We start from the raw sequence: 10,000 nt of genomic DNA on the forward strand, positions 1-10,000 counted from the left end.
ATAACGCGTTTAAAGGGTAACTGACGGCTAGAAAGTCACTCTTTTGGAATACCGTCTAAATACCTCAGGTAAAACATTGAAACCGACACAAGGTACTTCGAATGCTTTTTTGTGCCTTTTTTTTGCTCCAAAAACTGTCCTAAATGCCGCTTCGTAAGTCATCCGCGGTAAACGCTTAGAATTTGATCATGTGAACTGATACGTCACACGTGTGTACACCAAGCAAAGTAGATATAGCGGACAGTAGTGCAGGTGAGAGTAGTTCGAACTCGGGGTCCGATTTTCGGATTTTGAGGCTTCGATGGAAGGCGAAAATAATGAAAGGGCTTTGGAGCCTGTTGGTGAAATCAGGCTCTGGCGACTTGAGCCGCCAGGAAGAAATGAAAATCGAGCGCGCGATTCAGAAGAGAATTAAGGACGTTCGCGCTAATTGTTTCTGCGCATCCTTACTGCGCACGCAAATCCACATGCCACGCCATGCCACGTCATGCATCAGGGCGGAAAGAGACCGGGCGGTGAAACGAGCGGGTCCGAGCAAAAAGGTGTGATGCAGTAGACTGGGGTCTACTAAAAAGCCTTTCCAAAATGGCGGCAAGTGTTGAGATCGGCGACTCACTCGAAGAATTGGAAGAATTGTTTTTACAGGACATCACAGACGACTTTTTTGATTTGAACGAGGAAAAAAATTCTTCAGATGTTCCAGACACATAGCTGATGTTAATGTAACAAACATTTTCCCTCTGTTTTTGATTGGTTTTCTCCTATAACCTATGGCCTTTAGGTAAATCCAAGTGTTTTGATTGGTGCTTTATTGTTCAGGACTTTGCCATACAAGCCATTTCCATGGGAAAGGTTATAAGCCATGGTTTTTTTTTCACATTTTGTTTATATTCTGGTGAGTATTTTCTCGACTCGTGCTGTGTGTTGAAGGACCCAAAAGGCAGGTCAAAATACAAGTAACAACTTGGAAATATTAAGCTCTTGCTAACCGAACCATGTGGAGGGCGATACTGGGGAATATTGGTTGAACATTGTGGAACTAAAGATGAGCGCAGCGAGGTCCATACAAAAATGACCAAGGTGCAATATTCATCAGTATGGCTTGGGCAAGCTTGGTTAGAAAGTAGTTTATCATATGGTACTCGGGCCAAACTCGGGCCATGGTTGTTTCTTGAATTTGTGGCTTTTCAAAAACAAAAATTGCACGGCTTATGACCGCTTCCAAAGAAATGGTCGGCATAGCAAAATCCCAACCAAGAAAGAACCAATCACAATGCTTGCATTTACCTCAAAACTACCTTACCACAGGAGGAAAAGCCGGCATGGCAAGCAACCCCCCCCACCCTTAGCTCAAGCTCTAGATCTGCCACTGATTACCACAATATTTTCTGTAGATGAATGATAATTGAGCTAATTATGTGCCTTACTGTGAGTACAATAGTTATGCAAAGTTTTATTATGGCTTTAGAAATCAGTCATGTACAGAGAAATTATTGGCACAGGATTTGGGTAAAGTGTTGTTTATTGTCATTATTGAGAGCTTACTGAACACAGGCTGACCAGAGTGCACCTCAGGCTAAATGACATACCATCGTAGCTTACTAGTTAGTATGAAGAGTTGTGTAGTTAGTGTCAAGAGAATTTTGTAATCCTATTTATGGTTAGCTCTCACAAGCAGAAATGGTAACATGCTATTTTCAAAACAAAATAGAAAATAGAGCTAAGTATTGTTACCTATTACCATTAATTATCTGAAAATAAAAGTCCTGCCTTCCACATTGTGTACACTGTGTGACATTGCAAATCTTCTAATTTGCATAATCTAAAAAAATAATTTAAACTGGAAAAATGAGACAAGATATTACAAAGTCATAAATGCTATCGCCCTCATTTTTTGAATGACCTTTACAAAGGAGTGATAAATGTAATTTTTTGGATTATAGGGTCTATAACTCAATCAATAAGACTGGAATTTTGCCGAGTGGTGAAGCATTTGAATCAAAAACCCTCTGAGGGGAGTCTGAATGTCTGGCAAAAGCATCTACTTTGTGTACGAAATACAGATGACATAAAATAATGGAAACAGGCGACAAGAAACAATATCGCACCAAAATATAATGTCTTGCAAACAGTGGTTAAACAATAATTATGTTACCATTTGTGTCTGGTGCCCCAAGAAGTAGCCATATTAAATTAAAGATGAACTGTCCAACTTAAAGTAAGATTGGTTATTTAATAGTAATACATAGCAACCTAGCAACCTTTGTAGCTTTCTTAATTGTTGTTAATAGAAGAATCCTCCTTACAAGAAGGGGTTTCTCTCCACTAACTAAAATATTCACTAATTAGCAGGTAGTTTGAGGGGAATACTGTGGGTGAATGGTGAGGGTTGGTCTGTAGAACGAGGGGAAGAAATTTACAAACTCAAGCAAACTCTCAACCCCAAAATAAGGCTAACAAATGAAACAAACTCTGGGTGAAATTAAAAACTTTGATCACAGAAACAGCCAGATAGTACATGTATGAAAAACTGAATAACGTAGAAGGGATTAACAAATACTTGACCCTGAAAATTATTCAGCAGAAGTGGCCGGCTTGGTGGTGATGTGTTCAAAAAGGCTTGTGGTGTATGAGGCCACCTAAGCAGAAACAGCCACAAGTCAAAAAGGGACCTTGCCGAGTGCTGGAATATGTATGTTCTGTTGTTTCGTTGATTGTTTCATTGGCCCTGAAAAGCCCCTACGGGGAGTGGTCAATTAAGTATGTATTGCACGGTGTGTATGTATACTCAGTAGATTAAGGCCTTTTACTGACACCTTGAAAACAATATGAAACAGAGAGTTACTGTATTGATATGTAATATATTTAATTGATTGAGTAAAAGGGCTTAAAGATCAGCCACACATTTTTTTTATTTAAATAAGCCCTCAGACCCCCAAAAATAGATGCCTGTGATCCTTGAGTGTGAAATAGTCATGCTATATTTTTTAAGGTCTCTGTGCGGTGTTGCTAGTCAAGCCTAACATTAAATACAGTCATTTTTATTTTTTAAGGTATGTTCCAGGGCTTATGCTTTTAATTATTTTATTTATGTTTCACACAGTGGAACAAAATGTGATCATATTGATCAGCCACAGGTTAGCTTATTTGTTTGTGTCCAAACTGCACAAAGGCAAAGAAAACAATATGGGGTTTGGGAGAGGATGGGGAGTCTTAATTAAAACGTAGCAGTCGTGACAGGCTACAAATTGCTTTTCCTCACGGGAGGATATTCTGCAAGGAACTGGAATCATTGTTTTGTCCTCAGTTGGTACAAAATATGAAGGAGTTGCCATGGAATAGTATGACTTTTTTGCATGGTCATACCTAACGGGGCAAGGACATGGTATTTACAATAACTTATCAGTTTTCTATTGTTTTACTGTGATCCATTTTAAGTCTTGTCTTATATATATTACCTCGAGATCAATTGTTTGCCATGTTATGAAGTGTTCTAGCTGACACATCTGTCCTTCTGTGGAATGTTTGTTGAAGCTCTTTTTTCCAGGTTTTGAAGTAATTAAGTACTAGGTTTAAGTTGTTAACACGTTGATCTGTTATTGACTGCAGTGGACTGTTATCTTTGAAGACATTCCAAAGCATTTCACATTTTCATAAATTCTTGTGTCTTTAAAATCTGTGGTGTTGTTTTCATGCAAAGCCATGTATTTGCAAACTTTTTCGGACAGCAAGCTTTACTCGTATTTCATTTAAATTATCAAGATGAACTTACAAGCGCCCTGACTAAACCGTATTTGTTGTTTGTTGATTTTCCCAAGCGGGTGAAATCTTGAAAATAGTTTTTTACTGTCGGTAAAATTGACTGCGGCTGGCGATTCGTCGCGAGCGATTTTAAGTGAGCAAGTTTGAAGTTCTGAAACGCTGCTATATCCAAATATATCCAGCTGGTTTTTTACTATGTTATGTAAAAGCTGTCGATCTTCAACATATGTAAAATTTAGAGTGGAGTAATGTGGAGTACTCCTAAAAGAAGCAGCGGAACACGGCTTGGTCACGATAAACGGGACATAGCTGCATTCGACACTGTCTTACTTCACTCAAATTTGAGCACCTTACGACGAAAATACTTGAGTTAAATTCAACAGACAAAATAGTATTGAGTTTTGGGTCAAAAATATCAAAAAGGCCTTTGAATAATACACTACTGGTGGCCCAAAAATAAAGAAAGAAAACTATATTTCCGGTTCTTCGAGAGGATATTTTTGGCAGCCATTAATTGCACCGGAAGCGCGGAAGGAGCGCTCGTGCCAGTCCCTCTCCGCATCACACATTGGACCAAGAGCGGACTGCCCGTTTCACCGCCCTATGTATAAGCGCCCTGCATGCATCGAGCGCGCGCGCTAAGTACTCAAATGAACAATGATAGGGCAGATGACCATTGTTATAGCTTTGATTGGATTTAACGATCTTGGACGTTCGGTGACCCCTACTTTTCTTTTCAGAAACAGATTTCATTTACAATTATCTCCACATTGTCAAAAAATAAACAAAAAATCAATGTGGGAAATCAAAAAAATTGAAGATTTCTGTCCACGGGACATAGAATCCTGCCATTTGCGGCTGCAAGGCGCGTGAAACTATTGTCGTTAAATGCGAACTTGTTCTATGAGGAACCTCACCAGCTGACTAAATTCGCTTAAAAGGTCCATTTAAACCGTATTTGGCAGAGAACATTTCCCTTCAAAGCGCTAATTGCAATATTTTGGGACTTGCAGCTACTGTGGTCTTCTTCGCCAACGAAGCCCGATTTACTCAGATTTTGGTGTTCTTCTGGGCATGTTATTTCCAAAACGAAGTCGGTGATCCCACATTTTTTTTACATTTCTGACGTCGCTAACTCATGATCTTTCAATGGTAAAATTTTCAGAAAAAAATCAATGTTAGAAAAATTTCGCGCGAACGTCCTTAAAGGCCCCGGACGCCGCAGCCGTCTCAATCAAGAAAGCGACGAATGGTGAGTGCATGAAACTTAAATATTGTATCTCAAAATCAATCGCGGCTAGACTACAGAATACCTGTCCACTCATTAGCACACGAATAAGGTGCATTGTTATCAAAGTGTCGTTCTTAAAGAGCAGAAGGCAATAAATTATGCAAATTCAGTCGCTTATTAAATATAGGAGCGATGAAGTAAAGAAAATTTGAATGTGCAGATTCTTGAATTCCATGGGAGCGATGTGTTTTTATGCTACACGCACTCACCTTCCAAAGCTTAGGTTTTCATACACTGAAAATACAAACATACGAGCTTGTGAAGGTGTTTTGGAAGGATTCATTTTTTAGAGCAGTTTTCCACATGATACATGTACATGTTTTAACGCTTTCGTATTGGTTTTAAGTTTTCTAGTATTGAATTTGGCGAACGATTGAAGATTTCTCGTCTTTTACTGTAAGACGCAATGCAGAAAAATAGCATTCGTACAGGTACTTAGAATTAAACATCCTCTTAATATTAACTTAGTGTGAACTTCAGTTTTCCCCTTTTTTCTGGTCTTTGTACCTTGTTTATAGCCCAAAGTTTAAGTTATCTGTCACGTTTGTAACAGTTGCAGTGCTGATAACTGTTCATTTTGGTGAAAACGTAAATCATACAACTTGTGTTCTCTATTTCTTCTATTCAATATCGTGATAAAAATTGTTACTGTACTGATTCTTTTATTACAAGGTGTCAGTTCTGAAACTGGTGTCAACGTGGAGGGAGGAAGAGAACATCTGCTGTCAAGAAGTAGATGCAGTGAAAAATAAAAAAATGAGAAATGCAAGGAGTGACAGGCCACACTGATTCCCTTCCTGTGTGAAAACACGTATAGAACCTTTTATAGTTTTGCTCTCACAAGAAGATCCTTTAAGGATTTTCCTTTTTTGTACGAAATGATTGGTGGTTCTTTAAAAATTTGGCGAAGTAGGGGTTGATTTTAAATTCAATGCCATTTTTCTAGTAAAGCTTCTTTTAGGTTTGACACTGATGGCTCTTATTGAGTCACATTGAAAGCTAAAATATCTTTACGGATCTTCAAGGATTTTAAAAGGTCATTCAGTATTCTTACCAATGATCTTCAAGGATGTTTGTGGTTCCATTAAAGAACCATGATTACTACCAATTATGGCTTAGATTCACGTCAGGGTTACGGTAAGCACCAGGATGTCATTTGAAAATCTGAAAACAGGCTAATTTTATAGTGAATTTGGAAATGGCCAATTCTTATTAAACTTTCTTTATTTTGCATAGATCTGTTTATCATTGTCAAAATCATTTTAAAAAAGTTGGGGATTAAGGATACAATTACAGCATGTCCATATAATACTGAGGCCAGTTGCAAGACCACAAAATTTATTCTTTTTTTCTTCCTGATTGTGAAGAAGTGATGTAATTCATACATTTAATACTACAGTAACAATACTTGCTTGATAAAGGTACAGTAAAAACCTGCATATAAGAAGGAAGTTTTTCCAAGCTAGGCTAAGAAGGTTCTGATAAAAATGGTTCTTAACTGGAAAATTAGGCTACAGACTGCACTCAGGTTCTTGTCTGGAAAATAGAATAAAATAATGAAGTTAGTTTGTACGAAGATTTGCAAGATGAACAGAGCAAAAACAACAATAAAACAATGGCACTGTGTTACTGCTGGGACGAACTCGGTACTGGTAGAACTTGTTACATGATCTTTGTGTATTCAGTGTTGACTGAATTTCTAAAATAAGAACAATTTCCAAAATGTTAGGCTAAAACATGTTCTTATTTAAAGGGATCTAAATGGACCGTCTTAGCCTAACAGGTTCTTACATGTAAAAGTCCTTATACGTGGGCTTTTACTGCAACGTTTTTACTTTTGTGCACCCACATAGCCGTCAATGCAGCTGTTGCATAATGCCTAAGGAAAGCTTAGCTTACAGGAATAAAGTAACTACAACATTTTTTTTTTCGATTTGTATTTACGCTTTGGTTTCCTCTGGAACAATAAGCTTTAAGATACTTAGATACAATCTTATAAAGCAACATGGTATTTTATAAAATAATTAGGATAGTACCCGCACTCCTATTGATCAATAGCTGTGTTTAGATGATAGTATGGAAACACGGCTATGACATCACACGATTTTGATTGGTTATGTATTTAGACGCCGTTTTGGTTGGCTGGTGCGAAAAATGAGTGTGTATCAAGAAAACCTGTTTCAAAACAGACGTAAAAAACCAGCATTTTCCTTTAGTTCTCGACTTATCTTTGAGAAATATTTTATAAAAGCAATAGAGGACTTTTTTCCGTGTTTCCATAGTCTCAAGTCTAAGCATTTCACACAGGCATTTTGTAGGAATTGGAGGGTTATTTTTGCATTTTTGATACAAGAAAAGTTCGTTTTTTCACCTTTGTTTTCTCTATGAAATTTATAAATTCATAATATTTTGTATCTTTAATTGACTTCTGTTATTTGGATATTGGTTGTAGAAATGTGTCAAAGAAAGATGAAATTCTTTCTGTAGGTCCATCGCAGCCCGAGATGATTGGTCTCGTTGTTATGGTTGGTTTGTGAATTTTCGTTAGAGTATAAAACTCTGGTATTCTAGGTGAGTTGGATGTTTGTGATAGCCATATTTTTTTTCATGCTTGTGTAACCCTCCGATTCCTACAAAATGCCTGTGTGAAATGCTTAGATCATCGTTTTGCCAGCTTAGGAACTTATAAAAGATTAGAAAATATCTCACTCGGGAGTCTAGTGAAATTTCTGTGCATTCTTTCGTAACATCTAATCTAGACTATTGCAATTCCTTACTCTACGGCTGTAGGAAATCGCAGTTGAAGAAGCTTCAATACGTTCAGAACACTGCCGCCAGGATTGTTACTCAGACTCGTAAATTTGATCACATTACGCCTGTCTTATTTGACCTACACTGGCTTCCGGTTAGTTATCGTATTGTGTTTAAAATTCTTTTGCTAGTTTTAAATCACTTAACAACTTTTCCCCCAGCTATCTGGTGGACAGACTGAGTTATCAATCGCATTCCAGGGTCTTGCGTTCCGCATCTAAGCAGCTGTTAGAACAACCCCGATCAATCACGAAAACTTACTGGGGTAAGGCTTTTGCAGTGTGTGCCCCTAAACTGCGGAATTCACTACCATTAGATTTGCCTAAGTCACCATCTCTAACTGGTTTTAAGAAAGAATTGAAAACATATCTTTTTAGGCAATTTTTGGAGAGTGGGTCATTGTTTTTGTAAACTTTTTGGTTTTAAGACCTGTAATATAATGATTGTAAATAGATTGCTAATATATATATTTTTTTATGCTTGTAATGTGTAAATTATTTCATTTTTTAATATTGTAAAGCGCCATGAGCTCAGGATATGTGCGCTTTATAAATAAAGTTATTATTAATGTGGTTTTTACGGTGTAGGTCAGTTATGAGGTGCAACTGAGACCTTGTGAGTTCCTTTCACCATGGGCTCTGTGAGACGTCTGTAGCTTTTGTTCGTCGTTAAGGAGGTTTTCTCTCTCCTCTATTTTGTCAGTTTCGTTTATGATAACAGTGGTATTGCCCTTGTTTGCATTTTCCAGGTTAATATCATTGTTTCGTTTCAATTTATTTAGTGCCTTTTGTTCGTGGCGTGACAAGTTTTGTTTCGGCTTTGTTATTTGTATTTACGTTAGTTGTAATTTAACCTCCTCAAGGTAACTTCCGAGAGCGACTGATTTTTGAACTGGTGGATTCCAGTTAGATTTAAGGTAGAAAGGGTGAACGTTTCTATTTTTTGTCCCTAGAACATGTATTGAAGATGCATTCGTCTTGCAAAAATCTGAAAATCCTGCAATAATTGCCTTTGGATTCTGTTTTTGTTCACCGGTACTGGTTCACCGGTATAAATTTCAAACCATGAGAGATTAACACACTCACAAGAGTTAACATTCGGCTGACCTCATTGTACTGTTTCTGCAAGTTAGCAGTCGTAGCCCTAAGCTCTGCAGGGTCTATTTTGGTTTTAGCTACAGATGTAAGTATTGTGTTGCCGTTACGGCGAGTCTTAGAGTTCTCTTTGTTAAGCTTAGTTTTCTGTTTCTTAAGACGGCGATAATGAAAGCTTGTTAGGGTCTTCAACGAATCTGCGTTCAGCTTTTTGTTTTTATTATTATTATTTATTTGTTTCGCAATACAACAAAAAGCAAAAAAAATAATTACAAGAAAAGAAATGTACTTATAAGACCAGATAATGAAATAAGTTACTAAAGAACAATCACTACAATGAATAACACACATTTACAAAGACTTAATCGAAATGGCAAGGGGGCCTGCAGAAACCACTGGGCTTATACGAGGGAGGCCTCCTTACTAAACGGGACGCATGCATTAGATCGGTTGAAAAAGTGACTACGACTATAATGTAATTATATCTATCGATTAAATAAGAAAAGGATGTAATCGTCTTTTAAGACAGAATAAAGTTTCAGATTGCTTAGTATCATTTGGTAGCGAATTCCAAATTTTTGGACCTTGAAAAAGTATTTAGCGTTAGTTCGACAAAAATAGGGACGACAATCTGTACCCCTTCTGGTGTTATAAGAGTACACGAGATCATTAGTAACAAATAAATTGAGAAATAACGGCGGTAATAGGCGATGATGCTAAAAAAACATGAACTTAGCAACATAAAAAGAGTTAAGCTTAAAAATATCTACAATTTTCAGTTTAGAAAATAACGGAGAAGTATGAGCTCGATAAGTAGCGTTAGATATTTATGATTCGCACAACACGTTTCTGCAGCGAGAATATTCTGTTCAAATTAGTCACATAAGTAGACGATCAAGCAATGTTACAGTAAGTTAAATAGGGGTAAACTAAAGAATAATACAAGGATAATTTGGTTCTCGTAGATAAATAAAGGGACGCTCGAGAAATTATACCTATAGACTTCGACATCTTTTTACAGATATGATTAATGTGACATTTC

The 10,000-nt window shown here is 37.2% G+C and overlaps 1 long non-coding RNA gene across 1 annotated transcript in view; it reads right to left on the bottom strand.

The window, feature by feature from the left end:
* Window positions 1-6,374: 6,374 nt before the first annotated feature.
* LOC137976071 (uncharacterized) overlaps window positions 6,375-10,000 on the bottom strand; it is a 12,579-nt gene continuing 8,953 nt past the window's right edge. Inside the window, exon 2 of the long non-coding RNA XR_011117691.1 lies at window positions 6,375-6,589. This is a non-coding gene — a long non-coding RNA (uncharacterized lncRNA). The remainder of the gene's footprint in view (window positions 6,590-10,000) is intronic.

Source organism: Montipora foliosa, chromosome 11 (genome assembly GCF_036669935.1).
Source record: "Montipora foliosa isolate CH-2021 chromosome 11, ASM3666993v2, whole genome shotgun sequence".
NCBI lineage: Eukaryota > Metazoa > Cnidaria > Anthozoa > Scleractinia > Acroporidae > Montipora > Montipora foliosa.